The sequence below is a fragment of the Monodelphis domestica genome, chromosome 6, assembly GCF_027887165.1.
Source record: "Monodelphis domestica isolate mMonDom1 chromosome 6, mMonDom1.pri, whole genome shotgun sequence".
In the NCBI taxonomy this organism is placed as follows: domain Eukaryota; kingdom Metazoa; phylum Chordata; class Mammalia; order Didelphimorphia; family Didelphidae; genus Monodelphis; species Monodelphis domestica.
In genome coordinates, this window is record NC_077232.1 from 173,379,466 (window position 1) to 173,402,591 (window position 23,126).

The 23,126-nt window shown below is 37.4% G+C and overlaps 1 protein-coding gene across 1 annotated transcript in view; it reads right to left on the minus strand.

Annotated features, from left to right (window-relative positions):
* CLGN (calmegin) overlaps positions 1–21,949 on the minus strand; it is a 79,738-nt gene extending 57,789 nt beyond the window's left edge. Inside the window, exon 1 of the mRNA XM_007496300.3 lies at positions 21,752–21,949. The gene's annotated coding sequence lies outside the window, so the exon portion shown is untranslated. The remainder of the gene's footprint in view (positions 1–21,751) is intronic.
* Positions 21,950–23,126: the final 1,177 nt, after the last annotated feature.

Sequence of the window (23,126 nt, forward strand, 5' to 3'; positions counted from 1 at the left end):
ACAAAGCTGAAAAGCAAAAAAGCAAAAAGCAAAAAGCAGTCCCTAACGACCAGAATTAAGCAACTCGAAGAAAGCGAGATCATAAAACTGCAAGAATCAATAAAGCAAACCCAAAAAATTAATGAATTAGAAGAAAACATAAAATATCTCACTGAGAAGGTCAGAGATCTGGAAAACAAGAGGGAGAAGAGACAACCTCCGAATTATCGGTCTCCCAGAAAAACCAGAGAAAAACAATAAACTCGATATTATTTTACAGGAGATTATAAAAGAAAATTGCCCCCACATTCTGGAGCAAGGGGGCAAAATAGAAATAGAAAGGGTTCATAGAAAACCCTCTATACTAAATCCCAAAAGACAACCCCTAGGAATGTAATTGCCAAATTCAAGAGCTTCCAAGAAAAGGAGAAAATCCTACAAGAAGCCAAGAAGAGGAGCTTCAGATATAAGGGGGCTCCCATAAGGATCACACATGACTTAGCGGCTAACACACTAAGAGACCGCAAAGCATGGAAAACGATATTTAGAAAGGCAAGAGAGCTGGGTCTCCAACCAAGAATCAACTACCCAGCAAAACTGACTATATACTTCCAGGGGAAAGTATGGGAATTCAACAAAATAGAAGATTTCCAAGCATTTGCTAAGAAAAGACCAGAACTTAATAGAAAATTTGATATCCAAGCACAGAAAGCAAGAGAAACATGAAAAGGTAAATATGAAAGAAAGGGAAAAGGAGATAAATCTTATCTTTTTCTTTAAGTCAAACTCTCTTCTATAAGGACTACATTTACATCAAATTATATATATATTAATATGTGGAGAAAATGTTTTGTGTAACTCTCAAAAATTGTACCATCATAAGAGTAGTTAGAAGAAACATGCATAGGGAAAGATTGGGGCATTAAGAAGATTTGGGGAAAGTGGGGGCAAAGAAAGGAAAAGGGAGGGGGGGGAACTGTCAATAATACTAAGATTTACTTCAAGAAATAGAGGGGGGGACTTAATAGAATAATCTTTCCCATATAAAGATACACATAGGAAGGGGAGGGGAAGAACTCTCATATGAGAAGGAGAGGAAGAGAGCATGAAGTGGAATTACTTAAACCTTACTCTCAGTGAAATCAAATCTGAGAGGGAAGAACATCTAGATCCAGTGAGATTCTGAATTCTATCTTATCCATTAGGGCAAGAAAGAAAGGAAATTAAGGAGGGGGAGGGGGGAGGGAGTATAAAAAGGGAGGGGCTAGAAAGGGAAGCATCTCAAGGGAGGGGACTAGGGGGACTGACCTAAAGTAAATCACTGGTTCAAAAGGAGATAGCTAAAGAAGAAAGGTCAGAACTAGGGGAAGATATCAAAATGCCAGCGAATCCACAAATGACAATCATAACTTTGAACGTAAATGGGATGAACTCACCCATAAAATGTAGACAAATAGCAGATTGGATTAGAACCCAAAACCCTACCATTTGTTGTCTTCAAGAAACACATATGAGGCGGGTTGACACTCAGAAGGTTAGAATTAAAGGTTGGAGTAAGACCTTTTGGGCCTCAACTGATAGAAAGAAGGCAGGAGTTGCAATCATGATATCTGACAAAGCCAAAGCAAAAATAGACCTCATCAAAAGGGATAGGGAAGGTAAATATATTCTGTTAAAAGGGAGTATAGACAATGAGGAAATATCACTAATCAACATGTATACACCAAATAGTATAGCATCCAAATTTTTAACAGAGAAACTAGGAGAATTGAAGGAGGAAATAGACAGTAAAACCATATTAGTGGGAGACTTGAACCAACCACTATCAAATTTAGATAAATCAAACCAAAAAATAAACAAGAAAGAGGTAAAAGAGGTGAATGAAATCTTAGAAAATTAGAGTTAATAGACATATGGAGAAAAATAAATAGGGACAAAAAGGAATACACCTTCTCAGCACCACATGGCACATTCACAAAAATAGATCATACACTAGGTCACAGAAACATGGCACTCAAATGCAGAAAAGCAGAAATAATAAATGCAGCCTTTTCGGATGACAAGGCAATAAAAATATTGATCGGTAAGGGTACATGGAGAGCCAAATCAAAAATTAATTGGAAATTAAACAATATGATACTCCAAAATCGGATAGTTAGAGAAGAAATCATAGAAACAATTAATAATTTGGTTGAAGAAAATGACAACGGCGAGACATCCTTTCAAACCTTATGGGATGCAGCCAAGGCAGTACTTAGAGGAAAATTCATATCCCTGAGTGCATATGTTAACAATTTAGGAAGGACAGAGATCAAGGAACTGGAAATGCAAATTAAAAAACTTGAGAACGAACAAATTAAAAACCCCTAGAAGAAAACCAAACTAGAGATCCTAAAAATTAAGGGAGAAATTAATAAAATCGAAAGTGACAGAACTATTGAGCTAATAAACAAGACTAGAAGCTGGTACTTTGAAAAAACAGACAAAATAGACAAAGTACTGGTTAATCTAATTAAAAAAAGGAAAGAAGAAAGGCAAATTAACAGCATCAAGGATGAAAAGGGGGATCTCACCTCCAATGAAGAGGAAATTAAGGCAATCATTAAAAACTACTTTGCCCAACTATATGGCAATAAATATACCAACCTAGGTGATATGGATGAATATTTACAAAAACATAAATTGCCTAGACTAACAGAAGAAGAAATAGATTTCTTAAATAATCCCATATCAGAAAATGAAATCTAACAGGCCATCAAAGAACTTCCTAAGAAAAAATCCCCAGGGCCTGATGGATTTACCAGTGAATTCTATCAAACATTCAAAGAACAGTTAATCCCAATATTATACAAACTATTTGACATAATAAGCAAAGAGGGAGTTCTACCAAACTCCTTTTATGACACAAACATGGTACTAATTCCAAAGCCAGGCAGGCCAAAACAGAGAAAGAAAATTATAGACCAATCTCCCTAATGAATATAGATGCAAAAAAATAGGATACTAGCAAAAAGACTCCAGCAAGTGATCAGAAGGGTCATCCACCATGATCAAGTAGGATTTATACCAGGGATGCAGGGCTGGTTCAATATTAGGAAAACTATCCACATAATTGACCACATCAACAACCAAACCAACAAGAACCACATGATTATCTCAATAGATGCGGAAAAAGCCTTTGATAAAATATAACACCCATTCCTACTAAAAACACTAGAAAGCATAGGAATAGAAGGGTTGTTCCTAAAAATAATAAACAATATATATCTAAAACCATCAGCTAATATCATCTGCAATGGGGATAAACTAAATCCATTCCCATTAAGATCAGGAGTGAAACAAGGATGCCCATTATCACCTCTATTATTTGACATTGTATTAGAAACACTAGCAGTAGCAATTAGAGAAGAAAAAGAAATTGAAGGCATTAAAATAGGCAAGGAGGAGACCAAGTTATCACTCTTTGCAGATGACATGATGGTCTACTTAAAGAATCCTAGAGATTCAACCAAAAAGCTAATTGAAATAATCAACAACTTTAGCAAAGTTGCAGGATACAAAATAAACCCACATAAGTCATCAGCATTTCTATATAATACCAACACAGCTCAGCAGCAAGAACTAGAAAGAGAAATCCCATTCAAAATTACCTTAGACAAAATAAAATACTTAGGAATCTATCTCCTGAGACAAACACAGGATCTATATGAACACAACTACAAAAAACTTTCCACACAACTAAAACTAGACTTGAGCAATTGGAAAAACATTAACTGCTCATGGGTAGGACGAGCCAATAAAAATGACCATCCTACCCAAACTCATCTATCTATTTAGTGCCATACCCATGGAACTTCCAAAAAATTTTTTTACTGATTTAGAAAAAACCATAACAAAGTTCATTTGGAATAACAAAAGATCAAGGCTATCCAGGGAAATAATGAAGAAAAAAAAACATAAATGAGGGGGGCCTTGCAGTCCCAGACCTCAAACTATATTACAAAGCAGCAGTCATCAAAACAATTTGGTACTGGCTAAGAGACAGAAAGGAGGATCAGTGGAATAGACTGGGGGCAAGAGACCTCAGCAAGACAGTATATGACAAACCCAAAGATCCCAGGTTTTGGGACAAAAATCCACTATTTCATAAAAACTGCTGGGAAAATTGGAGGACAGTGTGGGAAAGATTGGGTTTAGATCAACACCTCACACCCTACACCAAGATAAATTCAAAATGGGTGAATGACTTGAACATAAAGAAGGAAACTATAAGAAAATTAGGCAAACACAGAATAGTATACATGTCAGACCTTTGGGAAGGGAAAGACTTCAAAACCAAGAAAGAATTAGAAAGAGTTACAAAATGCAAAATAAATAATCTGGAATACATCAAATTAAAAAGTTTTTGTACAAGCAAAACCAAGGTAACCAAAATCAGAAGGGTAGCAACAAATTGGGAAACAATCTTCATAAAAACCTCTGACAAAGGTTTAATTACTCAGATTTACAAAGAATTAAATCAATTGTACAAAAAATCAAGCCATTCTCCAATTGACAAATGGGCAAGGGACATGAAGAGGCAGTTCTCAGCCAAAGAAATCAAAACTATTAATACGCACATGAAAAAGTGCTCTATATCTCTTATAATCAGAGAGATGCAAATCAAAACAACTCTGAGGTATCACCTCACACCTAACAGATTAGCTAACATGACAGCTATGGAAAGTAATGAATGCTGGAGGGGATGTGGCAAAGTAGGGACACTAATTCATTGCTGGTGGAGTTGTGAATTGATCCTGCCGTTCTGGAGGGCAATTTGGAACTATGCCCAAAGGGTGATAAAAGACTGTCTGCCCTTTGATCCAGCTATAGCACTGCTGGGTTTGTACCCCAAAGAGATAATAAGGAAAAAGACTTGTACAAGAATAGTCATAGCTGTTCTCTTTGTGGTGGCCAAAAACTGGAAAACGAGGGGATGCCGGTCAATTGGGGAAAGGCTGAACAAATTGTGGTATATGTTGGTGATGGAATATTATTGTGCTAAAAGGAATAAAAAAGTAGAGGAATTCCATGGAGACTGGAACAACCTCCAGGAAGTGATGCAGAGCGAAAGGAGCAGAACCAGGAAAACATTGTACACAGAGACTGATACATTGTGGTACAATTGAAGGTGATGGACTTCTCCATTAGTAGCAATGCAATGTCCCTGAACAATCTGCAGGGATCTAAAAAATACTATCCACAAGCAGAGGATAAACTGTGGGAGTAAAAACAGCAATGAAAAGCAACTGCTTGACTACAGGGGTTGAGGGGACATGACTGAGGAGAGACTCTAAATGAACACTCTAATGCAAATACCAACAACAGGGAAATGGGTTCAAATAAAGAACACATGTGATAACCAGTGGGATGATGCATTGGCTATGGGAGAGGGAAAGGTGGTGGGAAGGGGGAGGGGAGGAAAAGAAAATGATCTTTGTTTCCAGTGAATAATGTTTGGAAATGACCAAATAAAATAATGTTTAAAATTTTAAAAAAATTAAAAATTAAAAAAAAATAGAGAAATAACACATTATCAGAATCCTTTGAGACAGATATTGCTTTAATATCTAAATAAGGGAAGACTAAAACACAGAATGGAAATTATAGCTTTCATTAATGAACACTAAAAAATTTTAAAACAAAAAACAGATGAAATCATTCTTCATTACCAAGTGGAATTTATGCTACAGTATCAGGAAAAAAAAAACAATAAAAAATTAAAGACCCACGGAGAAATTCCAAATTACTAAAAAGGGGGATGTTGGGATTCATTGCCTAGGCAAGGTCAGGTCAAATGGAAAAGAATCCTATATGGGGCCCCCTAAAGTGTATCGACTAATCTAGTCAACAGAGAAACAAACACTTGTGTAGTTAGGAAAAGAAGCTTGCATTCTGTTAGGTTATTTGCTACTATGCTTTTTTTTTTCATTTACTCAGAATTCAGTATCTTGAATTTTTTTAAAGTATAAAAACGAATAATCAATAGAAGAAAAAGACTTTAAAAAATTTATCATAACACTATTGTCCTCCAAGGGCAGTAAAACCACCGAACTTGGACCTTAACACAAAGTCCCAGGTGCACTAGCAGGGAAAGAGAAATGGAACAAAAGAGAGCAAAGACATGAAAAGCAACCGGATGGGATTAGATATACACACAAATATACATATTTATTTACACACAAGCACACATGTTTATATTTACAAATGAGGTCCATGCTGGGGGTGATATAATTGTGAAGGCTTTGAAGAATCAATATATACAAGGTATCAGAAAGAAGGGGAAGATAACAAAGGTGTGAACAAAAATTTAAGACCTCATTGAGAAATAGTAACTGAAATATCATCAAGAATTATGGACTTACTCTCCCATTTATAAAAACATTTTACCAGAATCATAGATGAACCAAGAACATCTTCAATGAGAATAGTAGTACAGAACAAGTGGGCTTCATCACTACTACTTCTCAAACTTCATTATTATTACTTCACAACTGCCTAAAAAATCTGGGAAAATATCCCACTGTGCTTTCTCTTTGGTCATGAAGAACTATTTGATTCAGTAAAGCAAAATGCAACTTTACTATTTTTTTAACAAGATATTTTCTACACTCATATAGGAAACTTATTCTAGAATCCTTAAATTTGGTAAATGTCAAAATATGAAACAGGAAATTGTATGCTTGTCAAAGTTGTTCATCAGCATGACAAAGGAAACTCAGTAAACATCACCTATGCTGAAGGGAGTTTCCTGTGGATATTGTGGCCCTCCACATATATTTGGATGACTTTGTGCTACTTGAATCAAGCCATGAACACCCCAGAGCTCAGAGTCTCCCATAATGAGACATGCTATTAGTAAAAAAAATGTACATAAAGAAAAGCACAATGGATGAAGGCTATCTATTTTCCAGATTGTAACATGCATTTGGATGGGCAGCTTGCCCCAGATACACACATACTGACAGTCAAAATAAACAAGATAAGGTAGGCAGAGAAGTGAACAGGAGGAGGAGGACAGGGTGGCCTGGCTTCAGAAAAATGCCAAAATCCCTTAATAATTCAAGCCTCTCATTTTTAAATAACAATACTCTTTCCAAAGACTCATCTTTTAAATGCCAATATTCTATCAGGCCTAACACATGACAGCAGAACAAAAGGACAAACAATCTTCAAAAATAAAAATTAATATTAAGCAAGAGGGCAACAATGGCACATGGTGGGAGTTGACAGGCTGATGAAGCACATAACCAAAAAGGAATTCTGAAAAAGATCAAGAAGAGCAAGATGCAAACATATACTAGGAAGATAAGAAAGCTCCATTAGTAGTCTTACAATGTCAGTAGTGAGCAAGAAAGGCATTACACATGGTGGTTTGAGCCCTACTCCTCCCGCTTATGGACTTCTCAAACTTATGGGCAAGGCATGAATCTGCATTACTGGGAATTTAAAATCAATGAAACCATAGTTAGATGAGAATTTCATCTATTAGAATCAGCCCAATGTTCTAACTTTTCAAGATCTTTTTGGAACCGGATTTTCATTCCAGTACAAGTTATCCTTTTTGGTTTTATGTTACAACATGGTTGGTGACTAATAAACATGCCATCTTTTCTTAACTGAGATATCCTTTCATTGATTTACCAAGGCTTGATTGGTTTATGTCTAGTGTGGATTCCCTCATTGTTTAATTCTTCATTGTTTATCTGGCTTAGTCTCTAAACTCAAATTCATAAAAGTTCACTTCATTTCTATTAGTTGAGTACTGAATCCAAATGTGATGGTTCTTATCAATGATGATGAAATTAGCTCATTACAGAAAATGACAAATTTATCCAAATTTTCATGTTGTTCTAGTACTCTCTACCAACTTCATCTATGAACGCTCTTATGTTATTATGGTTTATTAGTCTCCAATGTCAGTCCTTCTTTAGACACATTTTTATTTTTACTGCTTTTCATTATTTTTATAAGGATATGATGTTCTTAATTATCCCTCAATTCTCCATAGCATTTACACAAGAATTTGTATTCTGAAACCAGACGTTCTTAAAAGCTCTCTAGCAAAGATTAGGCAAACTGGCTAAAGGCAGTTTGGAGACTTGTCTTAAATGTGTTGTAAGACTTAAATTTTTATTGGAAATACTGATAATTAAAATGTTTTGGTCTATTTCCCACTTTTTGGCATGGCTGCATCATTTGACTAGATCAAGTTAAGGGTAAGCTGCTGATATGGCTCACATTTTCTTCCCCTTTTAAAGTAATCTGATGTTACATTCTGGTCTTTTCCCCAACTGATATGACAATAGTTTACAAGTACTTTATTCTACTGACTTTCACATAGTAGTCAGTTTCTGTTAATACTGTCTATTTTCTTTTTTATGAAACTGTTCTGCAAATCTCATATCCAGGGCCTTCCAAATCTTCTCAAAAATATATTCATGGGGCAGCTAGGTGACTCAGTGGATAGAGAACCAGGCCTGCAAAGAGGAGGTCCTGGGTTCAAATATGACCTCAGACACTTCCTAGTTGTGTGATCCTGGTCAAATCACTTAATCCCAATTGTCTAGCCCTTACCACTATTCTGGTTCTAAGACAGAAGGTAAGGGTTTAAAAAATTCATAAAAACATGCCTTTCTCTTCATTAGAAATGTGCTATCAGACATTATATTGTATTGATTGTTTTTGCTAATTTCTTTCTTAATTTTTGTTACATGACAAGACAGGTAAAGGAGGTTCCATTGAACAATAAGTAAAGGAGAAAGGAGGGTCTATTCATAAATGATTATGATATAAAAAGCATTACTTTTTAAAGAGATTTATTCTTGATATAGATTTATCACATATAGGTATGAGTTTTTTGTTTGCTAACCTATGTCTCACACCTCATTTATTTCCCAAACCCAAATCACATCCAACAAATATTTTAATCATCGTCCTTTGAGCTCACTTTCAAAAATGAAGTAACATCATCTACCAAAGTATATACTGACTTAGTTTGCAGAATCTTATAAAGTTCGTTATAGATATTCTCTGTTATTGTCATTTTTTGCAATGGATCATAGGGTCACAGATTTAGAGATAGAATGGAACTTAGAGTTCCATCTATTCTAGTTCTCTAATTTTACAGAGAAACTATAGCCTGAAGAGGGTAAGCCATTTGTTATCTATATGACAACTATTCATAGTTAACTAGGCCCTAATCACAGAACCAGTAAGCATAAGAGCCAGGATTTAAAAACTCAGCCCTTTCCACACGACATGTATAAGTTACAATTACTTTTATAATAGTCTTTTTGAATTTTATGTTCATCACAAGCAGTATAAGGCAATATGACCAAATGTCTCATTAAATGATATTTCTTATCTCTAAATTTATCCATAGTCAAACCAACTCCATCAACTCCTTTACTTACTTCTCCTAAAAGAGAACTTAGGAGTCATTTTTCTGTAGTCAATTTCTTTTTTTATTTTTTTATTTTAATCACTGTTACAATTTAAGTAATGATGTGGTTCAGATTTTCCAATAATATACCAATTCACTGATCTTTGGGCAAAGAGCCTGAAGCATTTATCATATAGACAGTGGCTAAAAAGGAAGTTGATCATCAATTAATATTAACTTAATTATTAACCTTTATTATCAGAAACGAGAAAAAATGTAGCACAGGACCAAGGGCCCCATTTTGGCTTGATTCAGAGTTTACTATGGCCAAAGAATTCATCATCTAATAGCCAGTATACAACTGAAAAACTTTTCTGTTTTGCTGGCTCTCAGTTGACTTGTTTCCTATTGGTATGGTAGGAACTAAGATTTGATTACTCTTATAACACTAGTGGTATCACTTTTAAGGACCCAGCGTTACTTCCATGTCACAATGAAGCAAAGTAGTAGAATATTATTATGGGAAATTATCTAAGATAATAACAATTATAATAAAAAGATATCAAAAGTATGTAGTTAAATATTAAGATTGTAAAAAAAAAAACCCACTCTTCTCTATGCTATTCCTAATCTAATGGTAAAATAAAAGTAAAAGGCCACCTCCTTTGTCAGATGTCAGTTGATTACATGTAGGAGCATACCATAAGGCGATGATTGGAAAATAATTTGGAAAAATTTCAGATACAGATGGAATGTCCATGCACAAACATAAAATATGTACCATCAAATGTTACTATGATTCTATGAAAATGTATCTTTAAGTATTAGTCATTGAGAGTATTTAAAGCCACATGGATAATGATATAAAAAGGAATGATAGCTATTTTTGGCTACAATTCAGATTTTAATCTATGTTAAAAATCAGTCTTTACAAAGACCTATAGCTATATAAAGAAACTATGGTTGGTGGGCTATCCTGAGAAGAGTTAACTGGATATGATAACCAAGATGCCAAAGTGACTTCTAGAAGGCACAAAAAAATGCTTTAGTCTATAAATCATGTTCTCATCCACTCCCCACCCCAAATCTTTCAGCTTCCTTTTAGAGTCAACTTCCCCTACTAAAATAAAATGTAAGCATCATGAGAGTAGAGACTTCCTTTTTGTTTATATTTGTATTCCCAGTACTTAAGATATAGTGCTTACCACATAGTAAGAGCTTTAGAAAATGCTTTTTGACTTACTAGATGCCAAACTTATTACATTTGTAGATGACATAAAGTTGAGACAGCTAACATTTTCAACAAAACATAAAAAGATCTGAACTTGTTAAAATAATGGAACAATGATGATAAGATGAAATTTAATAGGAACAAATATAAAACCTTATACTTCAGATTTAAAACAATCAACACCCTAAGTCAATAAACATTTCTTACTATTTGACAGGTAAAGTGTGCTCAAATACTAGCAAAAACAAAGAGTAGCTCTCAAAGAATTTACATTCTATGGCAGGAAAAAAAATATGGGGGGGGGGTGGAGAAAGAAAAAGTTCCAGTAGAGTTAGCTTCCATCAACATTTCAAAATCAACATATCCAAAACAGAACTCATTATATTTTCCCCCAAAACACAACTCCATTTCACAAATTTCCTAATTGCTGTCCAAGGCACCATCACCCTTCCACCACCTATGCTTAACAATTATAACCTCAGTGTCAGCGTCAACTTCTTTCTTGCACTCAGACTTTATTGGTTCCTTCTTCAGCCTTTTTCATCATAATTCCCTTGGAAGTGTCTTCACTTTGCATTGCTGATATTAGTTAAGTCACATTCAGCTGATACCTGTATATTATTACTGATACTGTACACAACATTCTCCTGGTTCTTCTCATTTCACATAAGTCTTTCCAAGTTTTTGTTATTGTCATGTTTGTCATTTCTTATGGCACTGATAGTATTTCATTAATCACAGACAATAATTAGTTCATCCATTCCCCAACTGGTGGATGTCATTTTGGTTTCCAATTCTTTGCCAACACAAAAAGAACCGCTGTAAATATTTTTGCACAAGTAGGTCCTTTTCCTCTTTGATTTTGAGAATTATTTCAATATAATGCTTTCTTCTGTACTGCTATGCAAAAACAGTATTCTGAGAAAGGTTCCATAGGGCTTCACTGGATTACCAATATAATCCATGAGAAGAAAGTTGGGGGGAGTGGTTAAGAACCCCTGACCTAGCTAGTGAAGATTAGAGCCCAAATCCTCTTAACCCATAGTCCAGTACTCTTTCCATCACATCTCATCATCAATATTCAGTGTCTTAATGTTTGCAAAGAAAAGGGAGGAAAGTTTGTACATTTAATGTGCTCTATGATAGTTAAAGAGGAGAATTTAAATAACTTATCCTTAATAACTACATACAGCTTGTTCCAAACATGACTTCACAAAAGTATATGAACAAGACAACAGCCATGAACTTAGTGGCATGAAGCCAGGGAACCTATTAAAATAGAGCTGATAAAGTCACCAAGATTAACTTCTAATGGAATAATCAATTATCTTCTCATTCAAGGATCCCACTGTAATTATTTAACTATCCAAAAAATGTTTGTTTCTCCTTAAAACTAAACTATTGGATGTCAAAAGGAAACAAGACAAACAACTGTTTTGTTTTTAGCCACATCCTCAAAAACCATAGACCATGAACAGAAAAGGTCAAAATGCTATTTACTCTTACTGAATTCATCTCCAAGTCAAATTTCTAAAGCCACAGAATTTTGGCTTTATAATTACAAAATCTGAAATAATACAACATTTTGCCTGTTAGTGAGTTTACTGATTTTTGCCCTATATTTTTAGAACTACTTCTAGTCTCCATTTTATTCATTCTCTTATGTTCATTTTTTAAATTTGAGAAATATTTGTTAAGCAGACCTTTTCACACTATTTAAAATGTTTAAACGGATCTCGGATCTGGAGCAGAAGAACTTAGCCCAATCTCTTTTTGTTACAGATAAGAAAATCAAAGTCCAAAGGGTTTGGGTGACTTCCTCAAGGTCATTCAAATATTAAGTCTCTTAAGCAGCATCTGAACCCAGTATCTTACCCCAGACCTAGGGATTTTCCCCACTGTACCATGATTGGGGGAACTTGTCAATAAAAAGTTCTAAAAGGGATATTAATAGTATTATTGGGGGAGGGGATGAAACAGATATCTATGTCACTCACACCAACAACAATACTGAAAAGAAATCAAATTGTCAAAATTCACAAGAAACTCATAAGTTTCAAAAGGCGGGGTTGCAGTTGAGTTGCTCAGTGGATTGAGAGTCAGGCCTAGAGATGGGGGGTCCTAGGTTCAAATCTAGCCTCAAACACTTCCTGGCTATGTGACCCTGAGCAAGTCACTTAAGTCACCCCATTGCCTTGCCCTTACCACTCTTCTGCCTTGCAACCAATACATAGTATTAATTAAAGGGTGGAAGGTAAGGGTTAAAAAAAAAGAAAAGAAAAACTGTTTTAGGATATTGCTACAATTGTTACCATAACTTAATTTTAACATTCGAATTAAAAAGAGGAACAAAAAATTGTTTAGTATTGAAGATAAAAAAACATACTTTTAAAAATCCTTTCTTTGAAGGTAGAGTCAAGATGGCAGCTTAGATGCAGTGAAAGTTCAGACCTCTGAAAACCCTTCCTTACCGATTAAAAACCAAATGCTCCTAGGGGACTGAAAACCAATCCTAATAGCAGGGCAGAACCAAGGAACTCTCCTGCTGGACTCAATTTAAAAGGTATGCCCCTCAAAAAGCCTGAATTCAAGAACACTGGGGTTTAAGGGGAAGGCAGAAGGAAGGTCCCAGGACCCTTCACCCACCTATAGTATTGAGCCTCCAGCAGTGGCTGGAATCTCTGGACAGGCACCTGGGTGCTGTGCAAGACTCAGGGCTATGAACACAGGGGGTGGCGAAGCAGTTGGAGAAGAAGTGCAAAGCAGGCAACCTAGTCACAGAAGAGACACTCCATATTTCCCCCCACTTCCTGAGGTTTTGGCCTCAGGGCACATCCAGCTCTGCAAGTTAAACTCAACTGGGCTTAATCTTATCAAGCCTTCAGAGGGCAGGGAAGCTCAAGCTCCAATACCCCTCCACCACAGACAGCTCTGAGTGCCTTGCAAAGCTCCAAGGGTGAAGGTTGACAGAAAAGCCCAAACCCACAGATCCAACACAATGAGAGGAGTAAGACTGCAGGCAACTACAGGGGGGAAAGAAGGGGCAAATATGAGCAAACAACAGAAAAAGAAAAAAAGAAAATACAATTGACAGTTTATATCCAGGCAATGAACAAAGAGCAAATAGAACAGAGGAGGATCAAGGAAAACCAAGTAAAAACACAGAAACTCCAGCAAATTGGACACAGGCTTTGGAAGAACTAAAAATACAATTGAAAACACAATTAATAGAGGCTGAAAGCAACAGGGAAAATAACTTAAAAAGCAAGATAAGTCATGTGGAAACAGAAAATAGTGTCTCAAAAGACAAAATTAATCAGCTTGACAATGAGGCAAAGGAGATGAAAGATGACCTCTAAAGAAAATCAGACCAGAAGGTGAAGGATGACCAAAAAGCCAGGGATGAAATTCAGTCTTTAAAAGCCAGATTACAACAATTAGAAGCAAGTGACTTCACAAGGCAGCAGAAAACTATAAAACAAAATAGAAAGAATGAAAAAATTGAGGAAAATATGAAACACCTTATTCACAAAACACAGGATTTAGAAAATCATTCCAGGAGAGACAACTTAAGAATCATTGGTCTACCAGAAGGCCATGACAAAAGAAAAAGCCTGGACATCATCATACAGGAAATTATCCAAGAAAATTGCCCCAACATTCTAGAACAAGAGGGAAAAGTAGAGATTGAAAGAATCCAAAGATCACTTCCTGTACTTAATCCCAAACTGACAACACCCAGGAATGTTATAGCCAAATTCAAGAACTATCAGACCAAGGAAAATATATTTGAAGCTGCTAAGAAGAAGTCATTCAGATACCATGGAACTACAGTGAGGATAACACAGGATCTGGCTGCATCTACACTGAAGGACCAAAAGGCATGGAATATGACTTTCTGGAAAAGAAGGGAACTAGGTCTACAACCAAGAATCAACTACCCAGAAAAACTGACTATATTCTTACAGAGGAAAGTATGGTCATTTAATAAAATAGAAGAATTCCAAGCATTTATAAAGAAAAGACCAGACCTGAACTGAAAATTTCATGCCCAAACACAGAACCCAAGAGAATCATCAAAAAGTAATTAAGAAAGGGGGTGGGGGGGAAGAAAAACAAAACAAAACAAAAAAAAAACAACTTTTTTTAAGGGACCCAATAAGTTAAAACGATATGTATCCCTATAAAAAAAGAGGATATTGGTAACTCTTAAAAATTGTTACTATCACCTGGTTAGCTAGAAGAATTATACTTGGAGGTAACAGTGACAAACTGTATAGGATGAAAAGTCAAGACATAAATATGTATATAGATATATGTATGCATAAACACATATATGTGCACGTATAAATATATATATATATAAACAATTAGAGTTTAAAAAGAGGTTAATACTAAGAGAAATGAGAAAAGAAACAAAATGAGGTAAATTTATATGTCACAAAGAAGGACATGTGGGGGGGGAACATCAATACACTGGAAGGGTAAAGAGGTTGGAGATAGGAAATACTCAATTCTTACATCCATTGAAATTGATTCAAAGAGGGAAGAACAATTAAATACCTTGGGGCAGAGAATTGATTTGTACCCTATAGGGAAGTAGAAAGGTAACAAATGGACTGGTGGGGAGGGAAATAATACAAGGGAGGGAGAGATTGGGTGGTAGTTTAAAAAGACTATAAAGAAAATAAGAGGGGAAAAAGAAGGGAGGGGGAATAGAAAGGGAAGAAAAATAAGGATGGGAATTAGATAGACCAATTAAAAACAAAACAGTGGTTAGAAATAGTAAAAGAAGAAATGGCAGGACTAGGCGTGGAAATCAAAACGTTGGGAAATACACAGCTGATAATCATAACTCTGAATGTGAATGGAATGAACTCACCCATAAAATGCAAGTGAATAGCAGAGTGGATTAGAAACCAAAACCCTATCATATGCTGTCTACAAGAAATGTAATAATTCATAAGAACATATGAGGAACGTAGACACACATAAGGTAAAAGTAAGACGATGGAGCCAAATCTATTGGACATCAACTGATCAAAAGAAGGCAGAAGTTGCAATCATGATATCTGACAAAGCCAAATTAAAAATAGATCTATTCAAAACAGATAGAGAGGGTAATTACATCCTGATAAAAGGCAGTACAGTATAGACAATAAGAAATATTAGTACTCAACATGTATGCACCAAGTGGCATAGCATCCAAATTTCTAGAGGAGAAATTAGTGGAGCTCAAGGATGAAATAGATAGAAAAACTACATTAGTGGGAGACATGAACCTTCTGCTATCAGAACTAGATAAATCAAACCAAAAAATAAATAAGAAAGAGGTGAGAGAAGTGAATGAAATCTTAGAAAAAATAGAGTTAGGAGATATGTGGATAAAAAATAAATAGGGACAAAAAGGAATACACCTTTTAAGCAGCAAATGGTACATTCACAAAGAATGGTCATGTACTAGGGCATAAAAACATTGCAAACAAGTGCAAAAGAGCATAAATAATAAATGCAACCATATCAGACCACAATGCAATGAAAATCATTATTAGTAAGGGAATATGGAGAGGCAAATCAAAAATTAATTGGAAATTAAACAATACGATTCTCCAAAAGTGATTAAAGAACAACTCACAGAAATAAATAATAATTTCATTTAAGAAATGACAATGATGAGATATCCTTTCAAAATCTATGAGATGCAGCCAAAGCAGTACTAAGGGAGAAATTTATATCCTTGAGTTCATATATTAACAAATTAGAGACAACAGAGATCCGTGAATTGGGTATGCAAATTAAAAAACTAGAAAGTGAACAAATTAAAAATCCTCAGATGAAGACTAAATTAGAGATCCTAAAAATCAAAGGAGAAATTAATAAAACTGAAAGTCAAAGAACTATTGATTTAATAAATAAGACTAGAAGCTGGTCCGTTGAAAAAACAAATAAAATAGACAAAATACTGGTCAATCTAATTTTAAAAAGGAAAGAAGAAAACCAAATTGACAGTATCCAAAATGAAAAGGGAGACCTCATCTTTAATGAAGAGGTAATTAAGGCAATCATTAAAAACTATTATGTCCAATTATATGGCAATAAATATGGCAATCTAGGGGATATGGATGAATATTTACAAAAATATAAATAGCCTAGACTAACAGAGGAACAAACAGAATACCTAAAAAAAAACCCATATCAGAAAAAGAATTTGAACAAGACATCAAAGAACTCCCTAAGAAAAAATCCCCAGGACCAGATGGATTCACAAATGAATTCTATCAAACATTCAAAGAAAAACTAATCCCAATATTATACGAACTATTTGACACAATAAGCAAAGAAGGAGATTTACCAAATTCCTTTTTCGAAACAAATATAGTACTGATTCCAAATCCAGGCAGGTCAAAAACAGAGAAAGAAAATTACAGATGAATCTCCTTAATGAACATTGATGTAAAAATCTTAAATAGAATACTAGCAAAAAGCCTCCAGCAAGTGATCATGAGGGTTATTCATTATGACAGGGTAGGATTTATACCAGGAATGCAAGGATGGTTCAATATTAGGAAAACCATCCACATAATTGACCATATTAACAAGCAAACAGACAAAAATCACATGATTATCTCAATAGATACATAAAAAGCCTTTGACAAAATACAAACCTCATTCCTATTGAAAACACTAGAAAACATAGGAATAAAAGGGTCTTTTCTAAAAATAATAAACAGTATCTATCTAAAAACATCAGCCAACATCATCTACAATGGGGATAAACTAGAAGCCTTCCCAATAAGATCAGGAGTGAAACAAGGATACCCATTGTAACCTTTATTATTTAACATTGTGCTAGAAACACTAGCAGTAGCAATAAGAGAAGAAAAAGAAATTGAAGGCATCAAAATAGGCAAGGAGGAGACCAAGTTATCGCTCTTTGCAGATGACATGATGGTCTACTTAAAGAATCCTAGAGAATCAACTAAAAAGCTAGTCGAAATAATCAACAACTTTAGCAAAGTTGCAGGATACAAAATAAACCCACATAAGTCATCAGCATTTCTATATATTTCCAACACATCTCAGCAACAAGAATTAGAAAGAGAAATTCCATTTAAAATCACCCTAGACAATATAAAATACTTGGGAATTTTTCTACCAAGACAAAGACAGGAATATATGAACACAACTACAAAACACTCTCCACACAATTAAAACTAGATCTAAACAATTAGAAAACCATCGATTGCTCATGGGTAGAACGAGCTAACATAATAAAAATGACAATCCTACCCAAATTAATTTACTTATTTAGTGCCATACCCATTGAACTACCAAAAAACTTTTTTACTGAATTGGAAAAAAAACATAACAAAGTTCAGTTTGGAAGAACAAAAGATCAAGGATATCCAGGGAAATAATGAAAAAAAAATATGAAGGAAGGTGGCTTTGCAGTCCCAAATCTCAAACTATTCTATAAAGCAGTGGTCATCAAAACAATATGGTACTGGCTAAGAGACAGAAATGAAGATCAATGGAATAGACTTGGGGTAAGTGACCTCACAGTCTTTGATAAGCCCCAAAGATCCCAACTTTTGGGACCAAACTCCACTATTTCATAAAAATTCCTGGGAAAATTGGAAGACAGTATGGGAGAGATTAGGTTTGGATCAACATTTCACACCCTACACCAAGATAAACTCAGAATGGATGAATGATTTGAATATAAAGAAGGAAACTATAAGCAAATTAGGTGAACACAGAATAGTATACATGTCAGATCTTTGGGAAAGGAAAGATTTAAAACCAAGTAAGAGTTAGAAAAAAATTACAAAATGTAAAATAGTTTTGACTACATCAAATTAAAAAGGTTTTGTACAAACAAAATCAATGCAACCAAAATTAGAAGGGAAACAACAAACTGGGAAACAATCTTCGTAACACAACCCTCTGACAAAGTTCTAATTACTCAAATTTATAAAGAGCTAAACCAATTGTACAAAAAAATCAAGTCATTCTCCAATTGATAAATGGGCAAGGGACATAAATAGGCAATTTTCAGTTAAAGAAGTCAAAACTATTAATAAGCACATGAGAGGGCAGCTGGGTAGCTCAGTGGATTGAGAGCCAGTCCTAGAGACAGGAGGTCCTAGGTTCAGATATGACCTCAGACACTTCCTGGCTGTGTGACCCTGGGCAAGTCACTTGACCCCCATTGCCTAGCCCTTAGCACTCTTTTGCCTTGGAGCCAATAAACAGTATTGACTCCAAGACAGAAGGTAAGGGTTTTAAAAAATAAAAAATAAGAAAGCACATGAAAAAGTGTTCTAAATCTCTTATAATCAGAGAGATGCAAATCAAAACAACTCTGAGGTATCACCTCATACCTGGCAGACTGGCTAACATGAAACCAACAGAAAATAATGAATGCTGGAGGGGATGTGGTAAAGTCTGGACATTAATTCATTGCTGGTGGAGTTGTGAATTGATCCAACCATTCTGGAGGGCAATTTGGAACTATGCCCAAAGGGTGCTAAAAGACTGTCTGCCCTTTGATCCAGTCATAGCACTGCTGGGTTTGTACCCCAAAGAGATAATAAGGAAAAAGACATGTACAAGAATATTCATAGCTGTGCTCTTTGTGGTGGCAAAAAATTGGAAAATGAGGGAATGCCCTTCAATTGCGGAATGGCTGAACAAATTGTGCTATATGTTGCTGGTGGAATACTATTGTGCTGAAAGGAATAATGAACTGGAGGAATTCCATGGGTATTGGAATGACCTCCAGGAATTGACGCAGAGTGAAAGGAGCAGAACCAGGATAACATTGTACACAGAGACTGATACACTGTGGTACAATTGTGTGTGATGGACTTTTCTACTAGCACCAATGCAATGATCAAAGACAATTCTGAGTGACTTATGAGAAAGGACACCATCCACATTCAGAGGAAAAACTGTGGGAGTAGAAACACAGAAGAAAAATAATTGCTTCATTATGAGTCGAGGGGGATATGAATAGGGATGGAGACTAAATGAACATCTAGTGCAAACATCAACAACATGGAAATGGGTTCTGTTCAAGGACACATGCAATACTCAGTGGAATTGTGCAGCAGCTACGACAAGAGTGGGGAAGAGGGAGGGAGGGAAAGAATATGATTCTTGTAACCAAGGAATAATGTACTAAATTGACTAAATAAAATAATAAAAAAGAACCCCCCCAAAATCTCTTCTTTGCACAGAATATACCATTTCATACAAATACCACAATTAATATCACCAAGATTGTGAATAAGATTTATTATATAGATTTATCATATTAAGTGATCAGACAAGAATCAGAAAGAGATCAAATTTAAAATTCAGAAACAAAAGAGTAACACCTCTATTCCTCCTCTGGGCAAAAACAAATTAATAAATTGCATGACATTTCAAAGCACTGGGGACCACAGCATACCATCATTATACTGCCGTATCCTTCTCCACTGTAAAATTACCCTTTTTTTTTCCCTCGTTTTAACCCAAATGAGATTTACTTGCTTTCCCTATCCAAAGGGAAATTTAACTAAGGTCCCTCCACACTTTGTCTTCTTTGCTTGGGGGCAATCTTCATAAATGAAACAAGAAAACCACTGATTGACCATAAGCAAAAGAACTAGTTTTAGATGTTTTCTTATTGAATGAGTCTTACCCAGTGCTATTAATTAAAGTTAGAATTAACTCTATCTCCTCCCTCCTCTTTTCCCTCCCCTAGGAGCATACCAGGTTCCTAGTTGCAACTGGGGTATAGGATGTAAGAGACACAAATAAGTGCAAGAGACCTTTCAAAATCACTGAATCCAGCCTTTCCTCATCTTAAAAGTAAACTAAGTGTCAGAAAAAGAAGCTCCCCTGCCAGGAGTTATGCAATGGGTGAAGGGGCCAAAAGCCAGGGTCTAGTCTTAGGACAAGGTCCAAGACTTAGAATCCATGGTTCTTGCTACTTGATCACAAACTCTCAATTAGGAGGAGGAGGTCGAGGATCAGATTTAGAAAGTTTAAAAGGTCTTTAGGGAACATTTAAGCCAGGTCTTCTTAACGGAAGGTCTATTTGCTTGTTTGTTTTCCGATATTCTGATAACTGTATTTCAATATAGTTGGTTTCCTTTAGCATTTTATTTTCTGCATTTTAACACTAAGGGCTCCTAGACTTTGGAGAACTGCCACAGAGCATCTATGAAACAAAGATTAAGAAAATCCTTGTCTAGGTCATCTCTCTCACTTTGCAGGTGAAGAAAAAAGGTTAGGAGAGGCGACCGGACCATCCAAATGTAAATTCGAGGACTGGGACTGCTTCCCTTTGTCTCAGTATCCCTTTCATCATGTAGGCAGTTGCAGCTAAATAAATACTGTACTTATTAAATCCAATTATTGCCTTATGACCCCACGCCTGGCATCCCCACTCCCACCCCCAATCTGTCCAAATTTACTCATTTCTACCGCACCACCCGGCTACTCTAAGGAGAGTTCACAGTCGGACCAGTCCACGGGTAAATGGATCCAAGAGCCTAGGGTTCGCAGAGCCCGCAGTCGCGGGACCGCTTCCATCCAGCTCACCCCCTCTGGGGAGCGCGCTCCCTTCCTGCCCCGGGACCCCCTTTGGGTCCTCGCGCCTGTCCAGCTGCGGGAGCGCGCCCCACACTCCTGTCCAGTCCAATGGGCGCGCTCGCTACCTACAGCCCCGGCCCCCTTCTCGGGCGCGCGCTCCCACCTCTGGGGGCCGGGGGTGGGGGTGGCGGGAGACTGTAACCGCCGCTATAACGGACTCGCTTCCAGCCCAGACCGGCCCCTCCCCATCTCCTCACCCCAGAGCAACGGCGAAGGAGAAGCCCCGCCGAGCCCCCCGGGCGCACTCAAACCCTCCTCCCGCCCAGGGGCCAAGGCCGCCAGGCTGAGCCGAGAAGGTCACCCATCCCGCTGCCCGGATGCCCTGTCAGACTCCCCCCCCCCCCCCCCGGAGGTTCTGGGCTCCGAGTGGACTCTCCTCTTCCAACTCCAAGGCTGTCCCTTCGCTTCGCCCCGCCCCGCCCCGCCGGCAGCTCAGTCCCCTCCTCCGCAGTCAGGCCAGAGTCACGCACCTGTGCTCCGGGTGAGGGCCCCTAGGCGGAGGCGGCGGAGGCGGTGGCGGCGCTTCGGCTGTCCGGCCGGCGGCCACTTAGTGGTTGGTTACCCCACCGCAAGACCAAAGTCGCCGCCGGCCACTCAGCAGCGTCTGCCAACGGCGCATGCGCGAGCGGCGACACGCGGCGATTCTCTCAGGGCCCGCGCCCCTCGGGGCTGCGAAGTGGTGGTGGAGGGGTGGGGGTAGATGAAAAGGAGGAAGGGACGGGGCCAACCCAAGCTGTCTGATCCGGGATGGTTTCCCTAGTGCTCTCCAGCCCAACCAAAGAGCTGCTGCTCAGCTTTGCCCTCGTGCTGGTGTAGAGGGTCTCTTTTTCCCGACCCAAGCGTTCCCCACCTTTTTAAAGAAACGATCATGGTGACTACCCCTGGACTCCGGGTTGAGAAAGGGCAAACGAGCGCTTTGGGGCCCCATGGACAACTGCCAAAAAAGCACCTGGAGTTTGCTAAGGTTCCTCGTAGGTTCCTGCTCGGGCCCTGAGCTTGGCAGGTGTGGATATTCGATTTTTATCAATTCACGCAAAAGCAATCAGCTTGTGGAAAACGTTCCCAAATGCAAAAGAGACTGGCTCTTACCTATGAGACTGAGTTTAGTCATGTCTAGTGTAAAGTGAGCCATTCTTGCATATCCCAACACTTGTCCCCACCATCTATCTGGTGCCCAACTATCTAGAGCTCCTTTCTGGGGCATCCCAGCACCCGTGCCTACCATCTAGTGCCCCCCTCTCCCCAGCCTGGTATCCAGGTATTTTCGCATTCGTAACCAGAAGGTTGCTGAGTGAGGGTGGAAGCAGAGCAGAGCAAAGGGAATTGGATGGGCATGAGGGGATAGTTTATTTAGGCTGCGGTAGGGCCTAGGGGAATTTGCTTTGCTGTGGAGGATACCTTATTAGTGACCGGTTTGCTAGTGTTTGTATTTGCTACTTAGCCTGCTGATTGCAGTGAAAAGATTTGGAGATTTAGAGCCCAAAGACTGTATCCTTGTACAAATACTTATCAACTGCTTTTTGATTGATTTAATCTCTCTGGACCTTGATTTCTTCGTCTGTAAAATGAAGGGGCTGGCACCCATGACCACTAAGTTTCCCTTTAGCTCTGAATCCAGTTCCTTTTAGGAGGTCTGGCCTCTCCTGAATGGAACATTACCTTATGAGCAGTTTCCCATGTCTAAATTCATCACAGCCTGAGAAAGGGTTAGAGGATTCCACTTTTGGAATGGATGGATATGAAGGACCTGGAGAAGAGAAGCTTGGACTAGATAGCTGTCAAGTATTTTAAATGTGCAACATCTTCAAAAAAGGCCCAAAGTGAAATGAGTTGTCCACAGTCAAC